This window comes from Aythya marila (genome assembly GCF_965140915.1).
Source record: "Aythya marila genome assembly, chromosome: 3".
NCBI classification, from domain to species: domain Eukaryota; kingdom Metazoa; phylum Chordata; class Aves; order Anseriformes; family Anatidae; genus Aythya; species Aythya marila.
In genome coordinates, this window is record NC_139044.1 from 82,359,028 (window position 1) to 82,380,527 (window position 21,500).

The 21,500-nt window shown below is 35.7% G+C and overlaps 1 protein-coding gene across 10 annotated transcripts in view; it reads left to right on the top strand.

Annotated features, from left to right (window-relative positions):
- EYA4 (EYA transcriptional coactivator and phosphatase 4) overlaps nucleotides 1-21,500 on the top strand; it is a 156,982-nt gene that overhangs the window by 59,668 nt on the left and 75,814 nt on the right. The gene's annotated exons all lie outside the window — the stretch shown is intronic.

Here is a 21,500-nt window from a genome sequence, read left to right on the forward strand (position 1 = left end):
AAACAGTATGTTAAAGCAAGGATAGAGCCCTTGTTTTATTTGAAAAATATATCATACCATTCTTCAAAACATTATTTCTGAGCATGTACAATAAAACAGCCACGTGTATGAGGAGTGAGAGGGAAGAGGAAGGAGAGCTTGCAGGAGCAGGGCAATAGCTAAAAAAATGCTCAGTACAAGCAGTGAAAAACATCTGGAGAAAAAAAAAATAGAAAAATGGATAGCATTTCGTCTACTCAGACCAGATATTACTTAGATTGAGGCCTGACTAAGAGCAGTAAAATACTAACAAACACTCTTAAGAAGTGTCTTTGAAGTCATAATGGTGAAAATGATAGAAATTGTGGTCTGTTAATCAGAAGTTCAAGTCAAAAAAGCCTCAACAATTCAGCCTCTTTATTTCCCTTGCAGCTTTCAGGATCAGCTTTAAAAATTTAAAATCCTCTTCCCAACTTTCACGTAACTGTAGTTCTCTCCTGTACTTATTTAAATAAACTTTTCATTTGGTCATAAAATAAACTTTGAAGATTATACTAGAGTAGACTCTGCAGAGCCATAAGAAAAAAATAGATTTTAAACTTTCAGTTTGTATGCCTGGCACTGATCTTGATTGGGGCCCTAGAAAATGCGGTGACAATTTTTTTGACATTTAAAAAATTGTTTTTACCTTTAAGGCCTTAGGTAAAATGTTACATGACAACTTCCCTTTAGGAGAAATTATATGAAAACTCTTTTCATATAATTTGTCCCTTGAACTTAATGTATATTTTGAAATGTTCAGGATTTTTCTTGTTTTAAATTGCAGTTTAAATTTTTATTTCAAGTTACTTTGTTTTAAATCAGAATTAATATCAGATTCTCTTAAAATGCCCCCTGAGATTAAGATGTAGGTAAGTACTTTTAGACAAAATTTCATGGAGGAGATCAATGGAAAAAAATGAGATGGAGAGGCTGAGGAAAAAATACTGTTTCCAGTTTTGACAATTTTGTTGTATTTATGATATTAATGTTTTGAGTTAAAGGCTTAATATCAAAGGCTTAGTATTTCAAGTTAAAGACATGAAGATATATACTTGTATTTTACAAAGTTACATGTAAGAGTGTACAAATAAATTGGAAAATGTGAATACAGAAAAAAAAAAAAAAACAAGCAATTTTTAGTGATTTTTAAGCTCTTTTGGGAATGTATTTTCAAATATTTATGGTTTGTTTGTTGTTTTTAAACTTTTTCATTATCACTGTAAATTTGATGTACTGCTATATCTATTTCTACTTCGAATTCAGCAATTTAGATAGCTCATGTCAATAATGAAAAAAGCGCAGTAATGAAAAAAGTGCATATCTTGACATCCAGCCAGAGATATCTTGACATTTGTTGTTTCATTCTCTGTACCTGAGAAGCCACTTTCTGCAAGGCTGAGAGGAATAAAGTGAGGAAAAGTGACAGGGATGGTGATGAAACTGAACTTTCCGCCATGAGTTGCAAGATGTTAAGTGTCCAGGTAGAACGTAACAGAGCTTTAGTTGACTAGGCAAATACAGTATCGATAGAACTGTTAAAATAGTGATGATTTTATTTATCTCCGTTGCTTTTACAAACAAGCCCTGGAGCAGGTAGGAGGCAATTTTGACATGCAATTCAAAGGATAGTTTGGCCTCCTATAAGATCTATCAGCTGTTGTGGAATTGCAACAGAAACATTTTGAACAAAACAAACAAACAAACAAAAACAAATAGATCAGAGGTGACAAATGCATCTGAGAGGGGTTTATAAATGTAAATTTAATTTAAATTTATTGAAAAAGCATGGCAGTTTAGACCTGGGAATTTATTTTTTCCAACAGTTTGTAGCTAAAAAGAGGAACAAACAAAGAAGTTAAAAGCGGTTGAGCTAGTTTTTTTGACACAATTGGGCTGGTTTGAGGCACCATTAGACCAGCCTGGCTAGAGGTTCATACCCCTAGGGCCTGTCATGACCTATTGAGACTCAGTCCCACAGCCAGGGAAATGTAAAGAGGCCCCGAGGGGGATCGAAGTCACTGCCTTGCACAGTTCTCGTGATCAAAGCGCCTTCAAACTCTCTTTGAATGCAAGATCAGAGTCCACTAAAATATTTATTTGGCATTGAATTTGATCTCTAATTATGAAACTGTTGACCAAACCAAAATCTCATAAGCAGTCCTTTCTCAAAAAGTGCTCTCCTTGCATTCATTTGTCATCAGTTGTATCACTGTATTGCTCAAAAAACGTACTGACTCAAAATGTGGAATAGTAGTGATGGCTCTCAAAATGCATTAGAAAGGCTTGCTCTACAGCAACAAAATTTGCTGCTGTTGTGTGTTTTTCCCTCTAAAGTATCTTGAGAAGTACTTCACATATCATATGATGAAATCTGAAGGAATAGTTTTTAAAAAAAAGCAACTGCAAAATTGCATTCAAGGGAACCATATGTTCCCATCAGTATCTGAATAAGTGATTACTGATTATATAAATAAAGCATTTTCCTTTTCTCCAATTTCTCCACCTAGAGGAAAAAGGAGAAAAAAGTAGTAGAGAAATCTTTCTTACCTCCCCTGATATTTGTATTGGTTTGGAAAGATGTGGATGTAACAGTACCTGAAACTTGTTTAGTCCTGAACAGTTTTTTAATTTGTGACTATGTAAAAGGTAAAGAAGCACTGGCTTTTGCTTTGGTATTCTCTCTGTTGCTGGCAAGCAGTGAACAGCAATGTACAAAGCAAACTACAGAATAAGAAACATCACTGAGAAGAGAATTCCAAATTATATCTGAAGCAATTTTCATTACTGCGACCTTAAACCAAACACATTCAGTATCAGAACTAATTGAGAAATTCAAAGTACTTAACATTTCATGCTTTCATGTTTTTTTCAAATTAATACTTTTTTTTTTTTTTTTAATTCGCTAATGTCTGCAATACTCTTGCTTAATGTTCCTTTCTTTTATATTTGTGTCCTTAGAATGGTGGTGTAAAGGCCCAAAGAAACTCCCCATTTATGTGTCCATAGAAAACACCTCCCCCCTTGGTGATCTCAATTTGTGAATGGTGTCGCTCATTAGTCACAGAGATGCTGGGACAGTGGTTTCCCTGGCTATCAAAGAAAGAATGTTTTGCTGTACATGTAATGATTTTTCTCTGATCATCTTTTGACAGTATTGCTATGTGCACAGAATTATGGCTTTGATGTATTTTATATCTTTTGTCACCACCACTGTGTTCATTCTTTAATGCGATAAACTATCATTACTGTTGAAAGTGTCTAAGACTATAGTTTGGTGTCAGGCACACAGGCCTGTGAAACGACAGAACTATCTTGCTTTATTGGAAAAAAGAGGAAGACTGATGATTATTTCCTTGGTCCTTGACTTCCTGGGATCAGAGAAGTCTTGGTTTGTGGCTGGAGATGGGGAAGTTTAGGAAGACAGAGGTGAGGTAGTGGGGCTGTGGGGCAAGTGAGCCTCCTCTGCTCTGAAGCCACTGTCTGCAGACCTCCTGTGTACAGAGGTGTATGAAGGGGGTGAGGGCATGCTCCTGAAATACCTGGGGAATCCACAACCAGGCTGCACTTCCTCTGCCTTGATGCCTGGTAGAAGAGGCACATTTTATTCCTCATCTACTACTGTGATGACTCTGCAGTTTGTAGAGCAGTGTCCAAGGTTTTCAGTGGCAGAATTCATAGTTTGTATCTGTCCCATGGCTTTCAATCTTTCCTTGGCAGCATTTTCCATGATTGCTTTTTCCTTTGTTTCCCTTTTTTGATGGTGAAATAAGCAATTGCTTGTTCGCAGTCTTGCATTAGTAAACTTTAACATCTGACATATTAGTTGTTTCAGCAGTTAAGAATGAGGTTATGCCCAATGCTAATGTCAAAAACAACATCTGAAAGCTGATTATGCTCTCCCCAATTCTTTATGTATGCTTCAGTGGGTTTTCATTGTCAAAGAGATGGGCTTTATTATACCACATAATGCAATAAAATGAGGATTACTTGGACTTCCAGACCATGAGATAATAGCAGCTGACAGGCACCTGTTTAAGGACGTATATGGTATTTGTAAGCACAAGTATTTTATAAAAATTAAGCAAAACTTCCAATTAAAAATCTTTTTCACTTAAAGTGCCTAAATAGATTTAGGTACAAAAAAGGCATCGAGGGATCTGGATGGATGTATTTATTAGTGGCTCTTAAAGTCCTGACAGTCCATTCTAATAATAAAGTGTGGGACCTGTCAAATGATGGCACAAATATTCTAATCTGAACTGACGTAGCTTTCTAGCCCAGTTCATCAATCATGTTTTATTAGCTTTAACAGAGCCAAGCTGCTATCTGTCATTTGGATGTTGTAGTGGTGACAAAAACTGGTGCCGAAAATGTGCTGCAGGTGTAACTTTCACTCAAAGAACATTTCTGAGCAGCAGTCAGGTTGGGTTTGTGTGGGGAGAGAGTGCCATCTTCAGTTCCATGTCTCCCCATGAAACAAGGCTGACTTTTGATGTTGCCCGATGGCTAAGAAGTGAAGAACAAAGTACCAGTAGAAATTTGGAAATGGTTCTCAATTCTTATTTTTATGGGACGTTGGACTTACAAAGAAAAATGCTAAACACCATGTTCTTGTTCCCATTTTAAGATACAGTTTATTTAGATACAGCTGTTGTGATGAGTAATTTCCAGTACAGTAAAGAAAGTTTGGGTTTTGCCTTTTTGGTTTGCAGTGTTGTATGAAGAAAATAACAGTTGCCAGCTGGACTGCAGAACACTAGTAACCAGTAGCATATTGCATGCATCAAAAATGAGAGCTAGTGGTCTGTATGCTGCTGCATATTTACTGTGTTTTGTAAGAGCAATCAGTTCCCTGTATTCTTTCAGCATAGAATTGACTTGGTGTTTGCACTGGGGTCCTGGCACTTGACCCTTGTTTTCTTTGGCTGTGTGTCATTTTGCAGCAGAGCTCGAGGACACTCCTCATCTATTGTTTCCAGCATGTTAACATATTCAAGTAAATATTATCTGGCACAGGCATAGGCATTATCCTTTGGAGGAGTATTTGTAAAAGTTTTAAAGTCCAGATTAAACCATGGCATCCATCTTCCTCCCTCCTGAATTTCTTTTATTCACAAGATGAATGTTACCTGCAAAATTCTTTCTTTGATCTTAAAAAAAGACTTTATTATGTGAATATACACAGACAAGGTTAGCACTCATAAATGTCTGTATCACTTGCAGGATATATGCCCAGGTAGGTCTCCTTATTTTAACACTTAATGGGACTTGGTACAATAAGGAGCAGATGTGTCGTAACGACAGCAGGCAAGCAGGGACTGGGAAGGTGGTTTCATTAAAAGAGCCTTGGGATAAATGCAGCACATTAGATACTCACTGAAAGACAGGAGCTGTTGATGGGGTGACCTCTGAATGCAAGTCATCTTACTATAAACAGAAGGGTGTGGAAAGCCATTGGACAGAGCCAAGCGTGTTTACTATCCAGATCTCCTCTTAGTTAACTTAAGTAATCTGACTGCGTGAGGCTCGGTCTGACAGTTCAGGGAAGAACAAAGTGTCTTCAGTATTTCTGAGTTTAGAAAGTTGTAGCTGGCCTGTGGATAAGGTTTTTGTCTGGAAAATCTGTCTGAACACCTTAGCTGCTGAACAGCGGAAGTTCATTAGTGCTGAACATCACAGACACTCTTTTATTTTGAGTGTGTCCTGGTTACTTCACACATTTGGGGAATTTGGTTCTGTTCTTCAGAGATAAATGAGGTAAGGTTATGACGAATTTCCATTTGCGATACTGATGCAATTGTTCAGTGATACAACGGGAAATGTAAGTGGTTATTAATTGTGTGGTTGGATTTATTCTGAAAATGAGTTTTTGTTTTCATTTCTATAGTAGCAGTTTCAAACTTGTTTTAGAACAACATATTTGTTAATAGTGGTTGTGGTGTACAGTAATTTAGGTAGTCATTTGTCTGAATCCCTCAAGTACTTTCCTCTTTTGGGAGCAACCTTTTATTACTACAGGAGGTAAACTTGTTAAGTGCTGTAAGAAATGAAGGGTGTTATTCTGTAGCATGCTGTGAATGACACATTTTGTCAAATCTTTAGGCAGTTTGTTGTTTGGGCTACTCATCATTGTAAGAGACACTTAAAGGCTAGTATGCTGAGACAGGTGCCTAGACAAGCAGAGCTGAAATTAGTTAGCCCTAAATTAAAAAAAAACTGTGGAGGCAAATAGAGATTTTAATTTACTACTACATTTCAGTCCGTTTAGTCCATTTCTAACTTGGTTAGGCATTAGTTTGGAATAAATAATGCACCCTTAAATCATGCTTTATATCTCTGTAGCATTATGTGCCAGTTGGCACTGTGTCTTTATATTTGAACACTGTGACTGTTTCAAAGTTTTAAATGGCTTTTGCTCATTTCCATAGCTCATTTTTTCTGAAAACAAACTCTGATTAAAAACTTCCTTGACCAGGGAGCGTGGGAGCATGCGTTGCTGTTGCACCCGAATGCTTTTTTCTGCCTTTGAGCCAGTGTAGCAGGCAGGCACAGCGATGCTGCTGCCGTGCTGTGCGCAGGGGGCCACGACGTGAGCTGGCAACAACCACCCGGCTGTCGAAACGCCTGCTCCATTCAGGGAGACTCAGAGGGGGCTTGCACCGGGAGCAGCGTTTCGTTGTCCTAGGAAAGCAAACAACGCGATAGAGGAGAAAGGGCAGCCTGGTTTGGTCCGTCTGTAAAAACTGATTTACTGCTATAGGGAACTGTAATGTTTAGGGAACCTGTTTGAAGAAAGGTATGATAAATTATTACAGCCAATAAGTTCTTCGATTTTGTTTCTGGGGTCTGGTGAGCAGCAAGTAGCAGTATCCAATTACATGTTTCTTTTCTTGGACTGCTCACTCTTTTCTGAAATACATTTCAGCTAAGAAGCTTTTAACTGTCTCACCACCTTTTTTTGCCATTGTAATGTCTTTATCTGCTAACATAAATCAAATGTAAATTCTGAAAAGATACATAAAGCAAGAAACACTTTAAATTCCTGAATGAAAAACAGTTCTCGCCAAAGGATTTTTCCAACATAATTTTGAATTTATTGAACTGCGTAATGTAACTTGCTAAATGCTATAGTGGATCAAGTAGCATCAGCCATGTAGCTGAAGCAAAAGAACTTGAATTTGGCTTTGGGGAAATGTTTGTTTGTTTGTATGATCATGCAAGTATGTATATGCACATTTGAGTGTGTATACAGGGAAGCTAATTCATCTGCTACAAAAAATTGGAAGTTCATGTTAATTTGTAAGCTTAGATTTACAAAATTTAGGATTTGATAAAAACGTCTGAAGATACTGTAAAATAGAGGAAATATAAGAAAAACACACCACATACTATCTGTCTCCTATTTGCATTATTACATATTTTTTTAAGTCTTTTGATTTCTGTTTGCAAGTAGCTATACTTAAATTTATTAAAGTTATGTGTACGTTGGGATAATCTAGGAAATACTTAGCACTTTATTTAGTTTTAATCTTTGACTTTTAAAATTGATTTGGTAAATGTTAATTTAGGAATGGTTAAAGTTTTAACATAATACATCATTTCAGTATTAAAATTAAAGACAGCATGGCTGTATTATATTTATCTGTAAAAGATACGTGAACTGTTTGTAGATTTTAATGTTCTGGTTAATGTTCTACTTATTTTGGTGTTTTATTTTATGAACTCTATTTTCAATTACTCTGTTGGAAAAATCCAAAAATTTGCATTTCTCTAATGGCTTAACAGGAAATATAATATTTGAGTATCATATGCAGTTTATTTCTCAATTTAATTCAGAGTTTATTCATTGCCCTGAGTTAATACACAATTAAACAATAATCAGTTACAAGTTATATCTGAAGAAAATGTGAAGGTTTTTAAACAGCTCATTTTAAACAAATCCCTTTTTATCTCCAAAAGAATGCAGTTAAAATATATATTGAAAAACCTGGATTGATTTAAAAGCGTAATTATTCTATTGTTTGTATTGGATTGAACAGTCATAGGCACTATCCCAGAATAGTAGAATATACTATTATTTTAGCTATAGTTAATTGAAGATTTGATTACTAAATATTAAACCAAAGTTCTCTGTGTGTTCTCATGGTAAATCTGTAATTGTTTTTCAAAATTCATTTCAGGAATATTTAAAGGTCATTAACTGAGCTTTACAATTATATAACTCTGGCTGATCATCTGGTATAACTGATAATAAAAAGTTTGGAAGGGAAAATAATTTGAAGTGGTTTCACATGAACAGAGATTCTGTATGTATTATATTTATTTACACACAAAAATATGTATTCTCATGTACTTGCATGCATGTTTGAACAGTTCTTTTTACCGGGGGTTGCTTTTTGGATAATAGTACCTAATATAATAATTTGGATAATAATATCTAGCAGTTAAGTTTTTGTGGCACTTGAAGTATTTGTGCTGCTGGTTCAGGTGAGCTCTGCATTCAATTAGAGTCAGAACTGAGCACCAAATGTATGTACTCCTCTGAGCGCCCAGAGTGTTCGCTCCACTGAAGCACAGTTTAACTTGATTGATACACGGATTTTAAAGCAAATAAGGACTAATTTTTGCCTGTGGCAAAAGATCTTTGAAGTTTCATGCCTGCGCTGAGGCCAGATTAGTGAAGCGGCAGGACTGTGGCTAGGACTGTGACCCTGTTGTGCTTGGCAGGTTGTGATGAATGGGGGAATCTTTCTTAACCTTGTGGCCAAAACATTCCAGTATCACAGGTTAGGGAGGCAGGAGAGAAGGGAAGGGGGAGTCAAAAGATGCAGAAGCCTTGGCACATTCAGGCAGGAGACAAAGGACACTTGCTTGTTTGTTTGAAAAAGGGGCAAACATGCATTTCCATTGAATATGCCTGGAAAGGATATGGGAGAGAGTATATAGCAGATGCTCTGCAATATACTTTATTGTCATTTCTAACAGTTGACCTTGGTATATGAAATTTATCCTTTGCTGTTAATCTGTCTCCTGCTTTTGCTTTGAGTGCTTTCAGAGTTTAGAGAAGCTTGCTTGTTATATTCTCCTAAACAAAAGAGGTTTTCATTTAAGGCTTGAGATGTGTATAAAGCCATCCAAAATAAATTGGAGGAATGCCTTATTCCAAGTACTTGCCTGTTGGTGAATTTTAAATTTAATGTAATGAATATAAATATAAAGAGTATAAGCAAAGTTGTATGAATTTGAAAAAAAAAATAAAAATTAAACACCAAAAAAAAACCCACAAAACAATTAATTGCTTCTGGAAAGCTGATCTTACTATTTCTATTTATAAAGCATTTATTTTTAAAGTAAAATACACATTTTAAAATAGCAGTATAATGAAAAATCTAAAAAATATTTCGGGTATGGTAGTGTAAAGTAGTATATAGTGGTATGAACCAGTCAAACTTTCAAACCTGAAAAATGAGGCAAAAATGGCTTATATATGAAGTGAAATATGATCTATCAAGGCATCTTGTGATTCTTTCTGTGGCATTTTAAGAGCTATATTACCTCTGATGTTGTCCCTGTTGACTAATAATGAAAAATATATTATTAGATTATGGCCTGAGATTTTTTTACATTCTTTATACTATAAATACAGCTATGCTGGCTAGTGTTAAGAACTATAGCATAAAGCAAAAGGAAAAGAAAGAATGGTTAGAGTTTTTAACATGCATTCTAATTGTGGCTGTTGTTGTTACTACTGTAAAAGCAAACACATTGCATTCCTCTTTATAAATAAAATGAAACATTTATTCTTCTGGATGTCATTTTAACTGTGATAGTTATAATATTTTTAGCAGGTGTTGTGTTGTAAATGTACCTGGAGTTCACTAGTTCATTAATATTTTAAAAATTAAATGTAAATTTTATATATATATATACACATGCCATATATATATATAAATGTAGTCTCACTAAACAGTACTTTTCTTCTATGTTACTTGCAAGAGTAGAGTAACTAGATGTACATTGCATGTATTATATTTTCTTATGCACTTATTAGAAATTCCTTTATCTGTAGTTTGCCTCACGTAAATTATTATTCTTGCTTCTCCACCCTTTAAAAAAAAGACTTGTTTTTAGCAGCATTTTCTTAAAGTGTTTTAGACAACGCTTTTATGGAAGTGTTCTAGAGACACTGGAAACTAACCAGAAACTAACTACATTCTGTTGCATGATACAAATGCATGTGAATATGTCTTTCGATTATGTCCACTTGTTTGTGAAATTTTATACTGCGGTGTTGTGTGTTACTTTATCTTTCTGCTAACAAATTATTTCTTCATGAGTTAGACAACATATGGACCATAAAGAACTGATTATCTTATTTTGACCAGCAAGTAGTTTGAGCTACAGAGAATTTTTTGCATTCATATTTTAATGGAAGTAGGTTCCACAGTCTTTGGTTATCTGATGTAGTTTATTAATGTTACAACAGCTGCTAGAAATTATTTCTACAATACTAAGCAAATTAGTGTCAGTAATGAGGAAGAACAGAAATGTATGGTACTGAAGAAAAAAGACAGCTGTTTACTGTATATGTACTGGAAGTTTACTTGGTAATTTTCAAGGTGGAATATGATGCCTAAAAGTTCTCTTCCATATTATTTTTTCCAGTCTTGAATCCACTTTTGTTTGTGATTTGTAATGTCGTCATCTGTATATATTCTAAGTACATCTTTTTAATTGGAATAGCTTCTGTGCATGGTACAGAAAATACTGGCATTGTACAATTAGCTGATGACTTTACCTTGGACTGTTTTCCTAGACCAAATTATCTATTTATGTTCAGATTCATAGATCCTGTTGAAAAGACAGATACTTACAACTGAATATCTCTGATCTAACACTAATAAGAATAGAATAGGAGGGCAGCTTTTGTTTTTATTTTTTTGTTTGTTTGTTTATTATTTTTATTTGAATACTGTTTTAGCTTGGTCTCCATTTATCTCCCATCTTCCAGAATGCCTACAGGACACTGCTAGCTGATAATGGGTAGGCAGGTGCTGAGCTAAGATCGCGTTCATATTACCTGCTCATATTACCGTGATTGTCCTCCCTCCAACCTGTCTACTCACTCCGTCCACCTGTTGCTGTTTGGCATTAATTTAGCTCCCCTTCCCCCATCCTACAAAGGCATATTCACATGCTTACCTTCTTTATTCTAAATTGTTTCGCTGTGGATAATGAGCCTAACCATCATGTTCTTATTTAGACTTATGCTTAAATCTTTGTGGGTTTGACCCAAGCTTTGACAACTCTAGTTCAGCAAATGCCCTTTGCTAAAGGACTTTATACAACATAGCCTCAATTAGCTATTTCTGTTACCCACAGAGCTGTTGAAATGAGAAGAAGGCACCAATGGTGCCTTGTGAATATAGGCAGGAGCATATAATTTCCTGCAATTAGTGCAGTTAGTCACTGCCTGTTGCATTCTTAAATCCTAGTACGTATACTCAACATAGAAATTTTCCTGCCTTTGAGGGTTGTGAAGGAGAGTAGTTAACAGCTGTCATCCTTTCTGGCAAAAATATTCACCTTTCAGAGCAGGAATTTTTCCTTTTTTTTTTTTTTTTTTTTCCTTTTTTTCTTTTTTTTTTTTTTTTTTTCTGTCAAGAGTCTGGAGTGATCCTTTCCTGCAGCCTTAGTCAAGCCTCCTACTTCCTGAGCCTGACTACAGCAAAACTACCCAATGGCTAGTTACAAGATAATTTAATTCACGTTGATATTTTAGACCATTTACAGTCTGAGTTCAAGTCAGGATGTGAAAATGAGCTTTAACTGAAAAGTTAGATGATCTTTTTTGGTCTGTGAATAACAGTTACACCTTCCTGTCTTTCTGGTTCTCTGTCACATACAACACTATCTGCTCAAAATCGTTTTCTCTCCTGAGAGATGAGGAGGGATCCAGAATACAGAGAAGTGACTTGAGTCCTTTTTAATAAATGGATTAAAAATTGTAATGAAAAGCTGTGATTCATCACTAGTTTTTCTACTTTCCATGAGAACTTCTACATGGATCAGTACTTCTTCTGATTCTGTATGACATGTATGTACTGGGCTCATCACAAAACTTGTGTTGTACTGCCAGACACAGATAATATACTGATCCCCTACCTTTACATCTGGCTGTATTTGCCGTAACTATAGGACCCCAAAGCCTGGGATAAGACCAACTGTGAAGCAAAAGTTTATCTGAGCAGGACGAAAAGTGATAATGGTGAATGAGTGACTACACTCAAGATAGCTTTTATCTACCACATAGAACTGAGTCATTCAAGTCAACCTAGGAATGTCCTTTTTATCATTAATGAACAAAGTTGTTGTGTGGCCAATTCCATATATTACGCTTTCAGTGGACCCAAACTATTCAATGCCATTCTATCAGAGAGTGATTTGAGTCGTTGATTCATTTATTCTTAAATTGGCTAGATATTAATGAAGACTTTGATGCTAGAAAAGTAATTAGTGCAAAGTTCACATCACAGTATTGCAAACACACTAGGTCTGTCTTTTTTTCCTCTAAACTACATTCCCAGAACTTTCTGAATATAGTTCAAATCCACAATCCTTGTCTTTAGAGCCCCTTTAGCTTTGAGATGAAGAATGCAGATGATGTATATTCACCTCTAAAATAGAGTAGAGGGTGAAGCTGTTGGTGGTGTAGATGGATCTTCCTCAAGGCTCACCAAAGTTCAGGGAGTGGACCTCTCAGCAGAGCTAAGAAACTGAAGATTGTTGATCAAGACTAAGGCACATTTTTGGAAGCTCATCACCTTTAACCTTATCACATAACCATATGTATGTTAAAAATGCAAAACAAAACAAAAAACAAACCAAAAAAAGAGTACATGGTTGGAAGGACTTCTCTATTAAAAGAGGAAATTTTACATATATGTATTTCATCATCTGTGGTGAAGATGAATATTTAATGTGTGTGTGACCATGAAAGGCACATGGATAGCAGTGCTCCTAGGTAGAAGGACAAGGGATTTTTTTAAAATTTCCTCTAAATGAGGGATGGAAAAGTGATGCGAATTTTCTTTGATATTAGTGGGGGAAAGGTGTTATTTTACAGTGAGATAACAATCTCAGGAAAGAAATTGGCTGTTGTTACTTGGAAGGTCAGCATGCAGACTGTTGGGTGAGCTAAGAGAAAGCTGGACCCCAAAGAAGCATCAGCATCTTCAGAACAGGGAGGCCCCTTGTGGTAGAGGTACTTGTCTTGTGGTAGAGAAATCAGCATTAGCACTGGACACTGTATCACTGTTGATACAAGATGGTTTCCACATGAAAAGAAAACAGTGTGTTTTATTATGCTTTATGGCACAGTACTATGTGCCTTTAACAAAATAACTTGAAGTATTTGCATGATGTATTTGCAACATGGCCAAGTTAACACAGCCATAGGAACGTTAACTTTTGAACTTCCTGACTTTCGTTGCTTTAAATTTCAGCTTCAAAGTTTACTTTTTTTTTTTTTTCCTTTGCATTTTTTGGCCCTAGTTAGTTTTGAAAAGCAGGAGGAAAGAAAATAATTCAGTTTTTTTTTTGAGGGGGCACTGAATTTTATGCATATAACAGGAGATAACTTGTTATTCCTTTAAATATCGAATGATAACTCTAAAGCATTTTCAGTATGTTTCCTTACAATGTATCTGTGGAGCTGGGGAATCACAAGACTAAATGTAGACAGCAGTGAATAGCATGGCTCTTTTCCTGTATCTCACTGTGTTTCTCTGCTGAAAAAAGAGATCAATGATAGCTAAGAATATTTAGATTTAAAAAAGAATACACTTAAAACTAATTAAAAATGGTGGGATTATAGCAAGTCTGAGAGAGATCATGGGACCGTAACTGAAATAAAAACAGTAAGTGTTTTTCAGTATCTTCTAGCTGATTTCCACTTTGTAGATAGTGGGGAGGCACTGAAGTAGTACTTGGAGATTCAGCTGCACTGATGTATACTGCTGATTTGACAAGACAACAGCAGACCACAGACTTAACTTCATTTTTTAAAAAACAAACGGTCAAAAAAAAAAAAGGGAGAGAGAGAGAGAAAGAGAGGGAGTGAAAGAAAGGGGAAAAAAAAGTGGGGTAAGAGAGTTTTCCAGTGGTAGTATGGTAGTACTTTAGTATTTCTTCCTGAACCTGACTTGGACGATAAATTAGTTTCTCCCTACTCCAGACTGGTGGAGCTTCCTTGCCTTTGCAACTGCTGAATGGGGAGCTAGCTCCTTTCTTTCTTTCTGGGAAAGAAGCCAACCCAATGGCCCATCCTCCCAGTAGGGCAGGGGAAAGTGTTCTGTAAGCTCTGAGCTATTAGGTAACTGATGCTGAAACAAAAAGTGCTATTGTGGTATGGCATTTTCCCTGCCTGCTCCACCAGTTAAGGAAAGGTATATTTCCTTCTTTCATCTAATGCAAACAAACAAAAAGAAAAAATATATATATATATTTTTTCCCCACAGTGTATTAGTAAAGGCATTTCCTTGCAAGAAGATAGTACTTTACAGAGTCCCATGACTTAAATTACGACTAGACCATCGCACCCTTTGATATTTTTGAAAGTGCACTTGTGCCAAAGACAATTTAAAATGTGTTTTAAAAATGTTTTCAGGTATATATATAAAAGAGGAAAAAAAAAAAAAAACAAACAAAAACACAAAAAAAAAAAACTGAAAGAAGCTTAGAACTCTGAACTGAGTGAACCCATTAATCAGTTTGCAAAAACAAACATGTATGAAACCCTTCCACTGGTAAGAAAGTACCAGGGAAGGAAAGTTTTGACCCTAAAGATAGCCTATGAATGAGAAAATTTAGGAGGTAAGGTTGTCTCAGATTTTATCAGTTTATGCCATGAATACATCTTAATTAGACCTTCTTCTGTAAAACTTCGCAAATACAAACCCAGTTTTATATTAGGTAAATCCTTCTGATGTAATTAGCACCAGGATTTGTGTCCGCCATAAGACTGTGAAATATTCCTGAAAGAAACAGTCATTATGGTCAGTAAGTAAGTATGAAAAAATATATTTACCTGGATTGATTAAATCCCTTGTTACTTCATTTCCTATGTACTGTGCACACCAGCAAAGGGCTCTAGTGTGGCAATAGTCATCGTTCCAGCCTGGTGCAAGAAGATCTGTGGGAAATACAACACAGCATTGCAGCCTCTTGGCCTGTCAGGCTGGTTCCTGTCAAAGTTTCATTCTCATTATCATCTACAGTGGTCTATTCAGGAGATCTGAAATATTGGTGATTACAATGATAATTGGTGATTATAAGTGATTACAGAGAGTCATCTCAAAAAGTGGAAGTATTTAACAGATGCTCAACATGCTTTGTCAGTGATAATGCCTTCTTCAAATTAGTATAGACAATGTTCAGAGAAGCTGAGGCTATGAAGCACAAAAATTTACCAGGAGCCATCCCTCTTCATTACTGTAGTTAGTGTTGCAGACAAAGGATTTAATGGAAAACTTGAACAAACAAACAAAAACCAGAACTTTAATACTTAACTAAATTTAATCTAGTGAATTTCTTCAAATTTCTTCTTGAAGTTAAGTTGATTCTTATAGCAATTTTCCCTTCATTCTTCCATTGAAATTAGAGCTGTTATATTTTTAGCTCCACCGAGATACAATAAATCTACCTCAGGATGTGATTCAGATAAAATACAATGATGTACAGTTCTTCACTGTGGAAAAAAATAGTGAAAAAAAAATCAATGTACAAAAATTGACAAAAGCATATGTGTCAAGATCTGTCACTCAGCAGTAGAATCAGTGTTTGAGTTTTTAACTAAGTCAGAAACCTAGTTAATACCTGATGGTAAGTAACTAAAGCATTGCATTAATTATTTATACTTTCATATAAATTTATATTGTAAAATTTTATTGTTATTAGTCTTAAGTAACTGAAACCCTGATGAGACTTAGAAGCGTAACATAACTGATTTACTGTGAAAAATTCAGTTGAGAATTTGGGATTATTTAGAATTATTTTCAGATATTTCTCTAAATGACTTCAGCATTTCTGTTTCTCCCTGGAGAATCTTCACTGAGATTTTCTCTTCATATGTATGCATAGCTATAGTATTATTTGAATTTGGCCATCAAAAGCCTGCTTAATTCTCAATAATATTTGTATATTTTCTTAAAATCAGTTTAAAAACATACACATGTATAGAATGCCTACAACTTGTTACTATACCTTAGCACTGTATCTTTAAGCTAGTCCTTGCCTTGTTTTTGCAGGCCAATAAATTATTAATTTATTTGTTTTATAGTAGTAATGAAGGGTGTCGTGATAGCAAAGGAAATCCTTGTTATACTAGGCATTGTACAGACAGTCTCTTTTATAAGGATTTTATCATCAAGATGGTTATAGAGCTGTATGTAAGGAGTGTTGAAGTCAGCACATAAAAAATATAAACTACTGTACTCTTCACTTGCACAGACATCCTGAGCTAAACTCTTTTCCTATATGTCCATTAAATATTCCCCTGAATTCCCCATCCTTCCCTGCTCATTCCACAGAGTTGGACCTCTCCCTTGCTGGTCAGTAGGAGCTGGTGAGCTTTCACACAACAGTAACTTACTGTAGGGAAGCATCTAGACAGTAGAAGTGCACTTGGTGTGCCCATGCTGCAGACCAATCAGAGGTGGCATTACCACAGGCTGAACGAGCATGTAGATATGCTTTGAGATGTCTTTGCATCTGCAAAGTTTTTTTCCCTCTTCACTCTTGTCTCCTTGATATCACATCTTCCACAGCTCCACCTTGCAGAGCTACTTCATTCGGACCCAAAACATTGCAGGCTCCCCATGATCACCAATCTGGGAGGGGTGCTCAAGACCATATTTTATGTCGTAGGTGAGGGAGCTCAGCAGATTAATTGCCAGAATAATTTACTGCTGATGTTGCAAGATTTTTCAGCTGTGCTTACTGTAAGTGCTAGAAGGGATTTCTCACCTGTGTTGCATTATGAGTTTAATACTATGAGTGTGTGTGCGAGAACACCTCGCAGAGCAGGACCAGTTCATGGTTTAACATCTAGTGTAATGAGGTCCAATAAAATCATGTTAAAAGGATGTTAACGTTGCAAAGGAAAACATCAGAAGCAAGGAAATGCCAGAATTAATATGGCCTGTGGAAATCTAGTCTCTTATGCATTATGGTGTGGCTCTTATTACATGACACACTAGGCTTTCCAGGGGATATCTACTTTTTTTTCAGTGAATGCGTAGTTAGATTTTTCTTTTTATGTTCCTCAGTCTATACTTGTTAAACATGAAGCACCTAAATTACAGAATGACTATAAAATCATTCTTTGTCCTGTAGATATTTCTAAGATACATTCACCAAAGTTCTTCGGTGTTTAATAAATACGTCTCATTTTCATACTGCCATCACAGTATCAGACACTTAAAACAGTGTTTATGTTTGAAATCTGAAGAACCAAGGCAGAAATTAAGGCAGAAATTGTATAAAACATTGACTAAAGTTGTCACCAATTTGAGGCAAATTATACCATCATTTTTCTGGTTAAACATAACATTTGTGCACCATCTTGTAAGTTCAAAGTATAGTTTCCCAGCTTGGATCATTAATTAGACGTGCAGTGTAGATGGTGTACCAGAAATATACTGTTATTCTGTGTAGACTGGTAAATAAAGACTCTACTAGTGACTTTCACCGTGATTGCACAGGCTTGTCATTATGGTTTTTACTCCCAAATCTTATTAGAGGAGAGCAAGATGTGCTGTTCTGTCCTGCCCCAACAAGCCGTAGTACTCCTCCACTATCCACACCAATCCCTATGTTAGCCACTTTTTTTTTTCAGCTGGCTTCTGATCTCTGATTTTGCTACTTGCAGATCCTCTTCTTCTTTTGCATCACAGTTTCTGTCCCCTCTCCCTGTTAAGATTTTTCTCCTGTTCCTCCTCCCCATATTTGAGGCTACAGGATTTTTCTATTTGTTGACATTGCCCAGGTGTTTTCATGGAGGGACATTGAACTGACCAAGTAAAGGATAGTCCCCTTCCTGATGCCACAGGTGCTTCTGGCAGTCAAGAGAAGTAATTAATAATTCTTACTTGGCTCCAGCTTCTTTGAGACCGAGAGCATTCAGTACAGATAGGGTCTTCAAAAATTCAGGAGCCAGATTACAAGAGGACTCCACTAATGGTATGAAAACAGAGCTCTTAGAAGCTTATAAACCTAAAAAAATTTGGACACCCTTTCACAGAGATGATGATCCCTGGGTACCAGTACACCTTATACTCACCCACTTCCAGTTCTGGGATTCTGCCTTAGAATTTATGGGCACTAAAGCCATATGGGCACAACAGCATAGTTACATGACTCAAAATATGAACTCAATAGCGTGTTTTCTTAAAAAATTGGATTTAAGTATTTTTAGCTGAAACATTTCAAGCATTTTGTAGTAGGCAGACAGGGTAGGAGATTTCAACACTATTTTGTAAAATTCAAAAACAACTGAAACTGATATCTTACCACTCTAGTGAATGATTCTCAACAAGCATATAACTGAAATGGTGAGAAAACCTGTGTAAACAGAGGGGGGGAAAAAGGAAAACAGAGTAGGAGTAAAGAAAAAGGTTCTTTTTATAACATTTAACACATGTGAATGTAAATAATTGTGGTGTTAGTGAAAGTTAATTATTTTGAAAACAGTCAGCAAAGCAGATTAAGAGGAAAAACAGTGCAGCTGAAGACAAAGGAAATGATATTTAGTCTTTGATCATAAGTTTTCACAGTGATTTTCTGTTCACCTTCAAGGGTGGCATAATTTTATGAATAACAAAATATGTTTTGCTACTTGAGTAGCCCTAAAGTGAAATGGTGTTCATTCCATACAGCCACTTGAAAGAAAATCCCATGCCTGATCCTCCTTTAAGAAATAACATTTTTATTTATTAAGTCTTTTCCCTCAAAGAGAGACCCTAAAGATGCATAATGAAGTTTACATTCAGTCTCAAAGGAAAAGACAAGTATATACAGTGTGCTCATACTGCACGCTTCCTCAGACAATGATCACAAACTGCATACATACCAAGCTGATAACTTGAAATATTCTTATTTTGCAAGTATTTTGTTTCATTGCAATATTCTTGAACATTTAGTACTCTTTTTTTGTTTGTTTGTTTTGTTTTTGTTTTTGTTTCTCCCTAGGGTTTGTTCCACCTCACAGGAGGTGAGTCTTTTTGATACAAGTGGACTGTGGCTTTTCTAATTTTTAAGATATAACGATATACATATATATATATATTTTTTTTTTCATATGATCACCATGCAGGTAGTGCCCATGTTCACCGTGCAGGTAGTGCATAATCTTTCAGTCATCTCAATTTATTTGTTTAATGTTGGTCAAAACAAGAGGCAGTAGTTGTGTGAGCAGGGGTAGGACAACTTGTCTGTGACTACACAACTTCTGCATAACTTGGAGAAGTCCTTCTCTTCCCTGCCCAGGAATATCAGGGCTCTTAATGTGTTGTGTATGCCGGAAGTGCTCAAACAGCTTTAGTGTATGTTTGAATTATCTTTGGGCTTCTGTGGTAATTGCCCACCAAAGGACCTGCCATCACTTTGCACAATCAGGGTGTTAGGATGTTCTGGGTGACTGTCAGACTCTGCAAGCACTGGCTGAAGTGCGTGGTTGAACTCTCCTGACCTGGGGATTGAGATCTGAGCCCTGGTGCAAATATGACAAAGTGCTATTGGTGGGAACTGACAAAGGTAAATGCCTGTAAACTTAACAGCAAAGAGATGGCAAAAATAGCCCAGAAGTAATATATGTTAGAGACAAGGAAAAAGCTTAACTGGGGGTTTTACTGCATACATTAATTAGATGCATTTATATATTAAATTTTCTATGTAAAATTGAAACATTATTTTCTGGTCAAATCCCTCCATAACTTCTTGTTGAGAAAGTCTGCTTCTGAAAGTACACACCTGTCTCTTAAGGAAGGGCTCTTTCAAAATCAATTTCTTTGAATGATTTTGAATTACTGTTTTGAACAATTGCCTCTAGTTTTGACACTCAGTACACTAATCTGAGTGGGTATTTTTCTTGTTTGTACCTTAGCACAAATTGTGGGCATTTACTTGGTACTCAATCCCGTGCTTATACCTCAATTTTTTTAATGTATTTCAAATCTAGTATCACTTAATAATGTAGTGAACAAAAAAAAATATGTAGCAATAATGTTTGTGTCTAAATATTTATGGAATAGACTTACATAGGCTTTCATTGTCCTTCAGGCTGAGTCTCTGCTCCATCACGTTTCCACAATATGCTGAAACTACAAAGTCCATGGAGTAGCACAATATGAACACTGAAGAAAAAATCCATGAGGCTGAAAATTAGCAGTGATGAAACTGATAATTGGATAGGCGGAAAACGGTTTTGTAGCAAAAATCAAGCAAGACAAAATATTTAGAAGTTTCTTTGTGTTTTCTGCTTTTTTAATGTTTTGGTTGTTACTGTATAGCAATAAATACAGCTTTAAGTTCTTTTAAGTTTTAAGTTCTTTTCTTTGGGGAAACTTTCATTATTGCTACTGAAAACTGATTTCTATGAATAACCAAGCATGTAACTATGTTGTGTGTTGAATATCTAGAACTTAAATGAAGAACAATAATGACCACCCTTAACTCCATGCTTGACATCTTTGAGTGATATTGCATGGCATTCAGCCAAGGTTTTCAAAGAAAATACTTAGCATTAACCTAATCCTTTTTCATTTGGAGCTGGTGAATATTTGTAGTTTTGACTTCAACAAAATTGAGTTGGTCACAATCTTTTTTTTTTTTTTTTTTTTTTTTTTTTCAAAAATGCTTTTAAAGTAGCAAGAAGTTATAGGAAAATCTTTTGATGCAAGATAATCTCAAAAACTGTCATTGAGCACATGCTAACTGTAATCAGAATGTCCTTTGTATTGTGCAAGTCACATGAAGTGAATTTGAGTGACTATGAGTATTTCTAGATGGCCGTAAAATGGAATTTTGAAACCTCCTAGACAACCCTGGATTCTGCATTAGCACACAAGTGATCAGAATGCTTGTTTCTCTGCTGAAGGTATGAAAAGTTTAGGTTACCAGAAGGTACAGTTAAATTTTTTGCAGAAAATCCTGAAGATCCCAAAGAGATAGTTGGTCTGTAAGAGAACGGTTTTATATTGTTATTGGAAAGTAATGGATTTTTTTTTCACCCTTAATTGGCTAACAGCAATGTACTGGAAGTCAAACTACCGTTTATGTGATTATATATTGCAAATATGTGTGCAAATGCTCTATGTTGTGTTTTAAGTTCATTGATGCATTAGGAAAATACATTTAACATACAGTTAGCAGATTCACAAAATGAAAATTAGTGTATGAATTATTTAGCTAGCACTGCACTT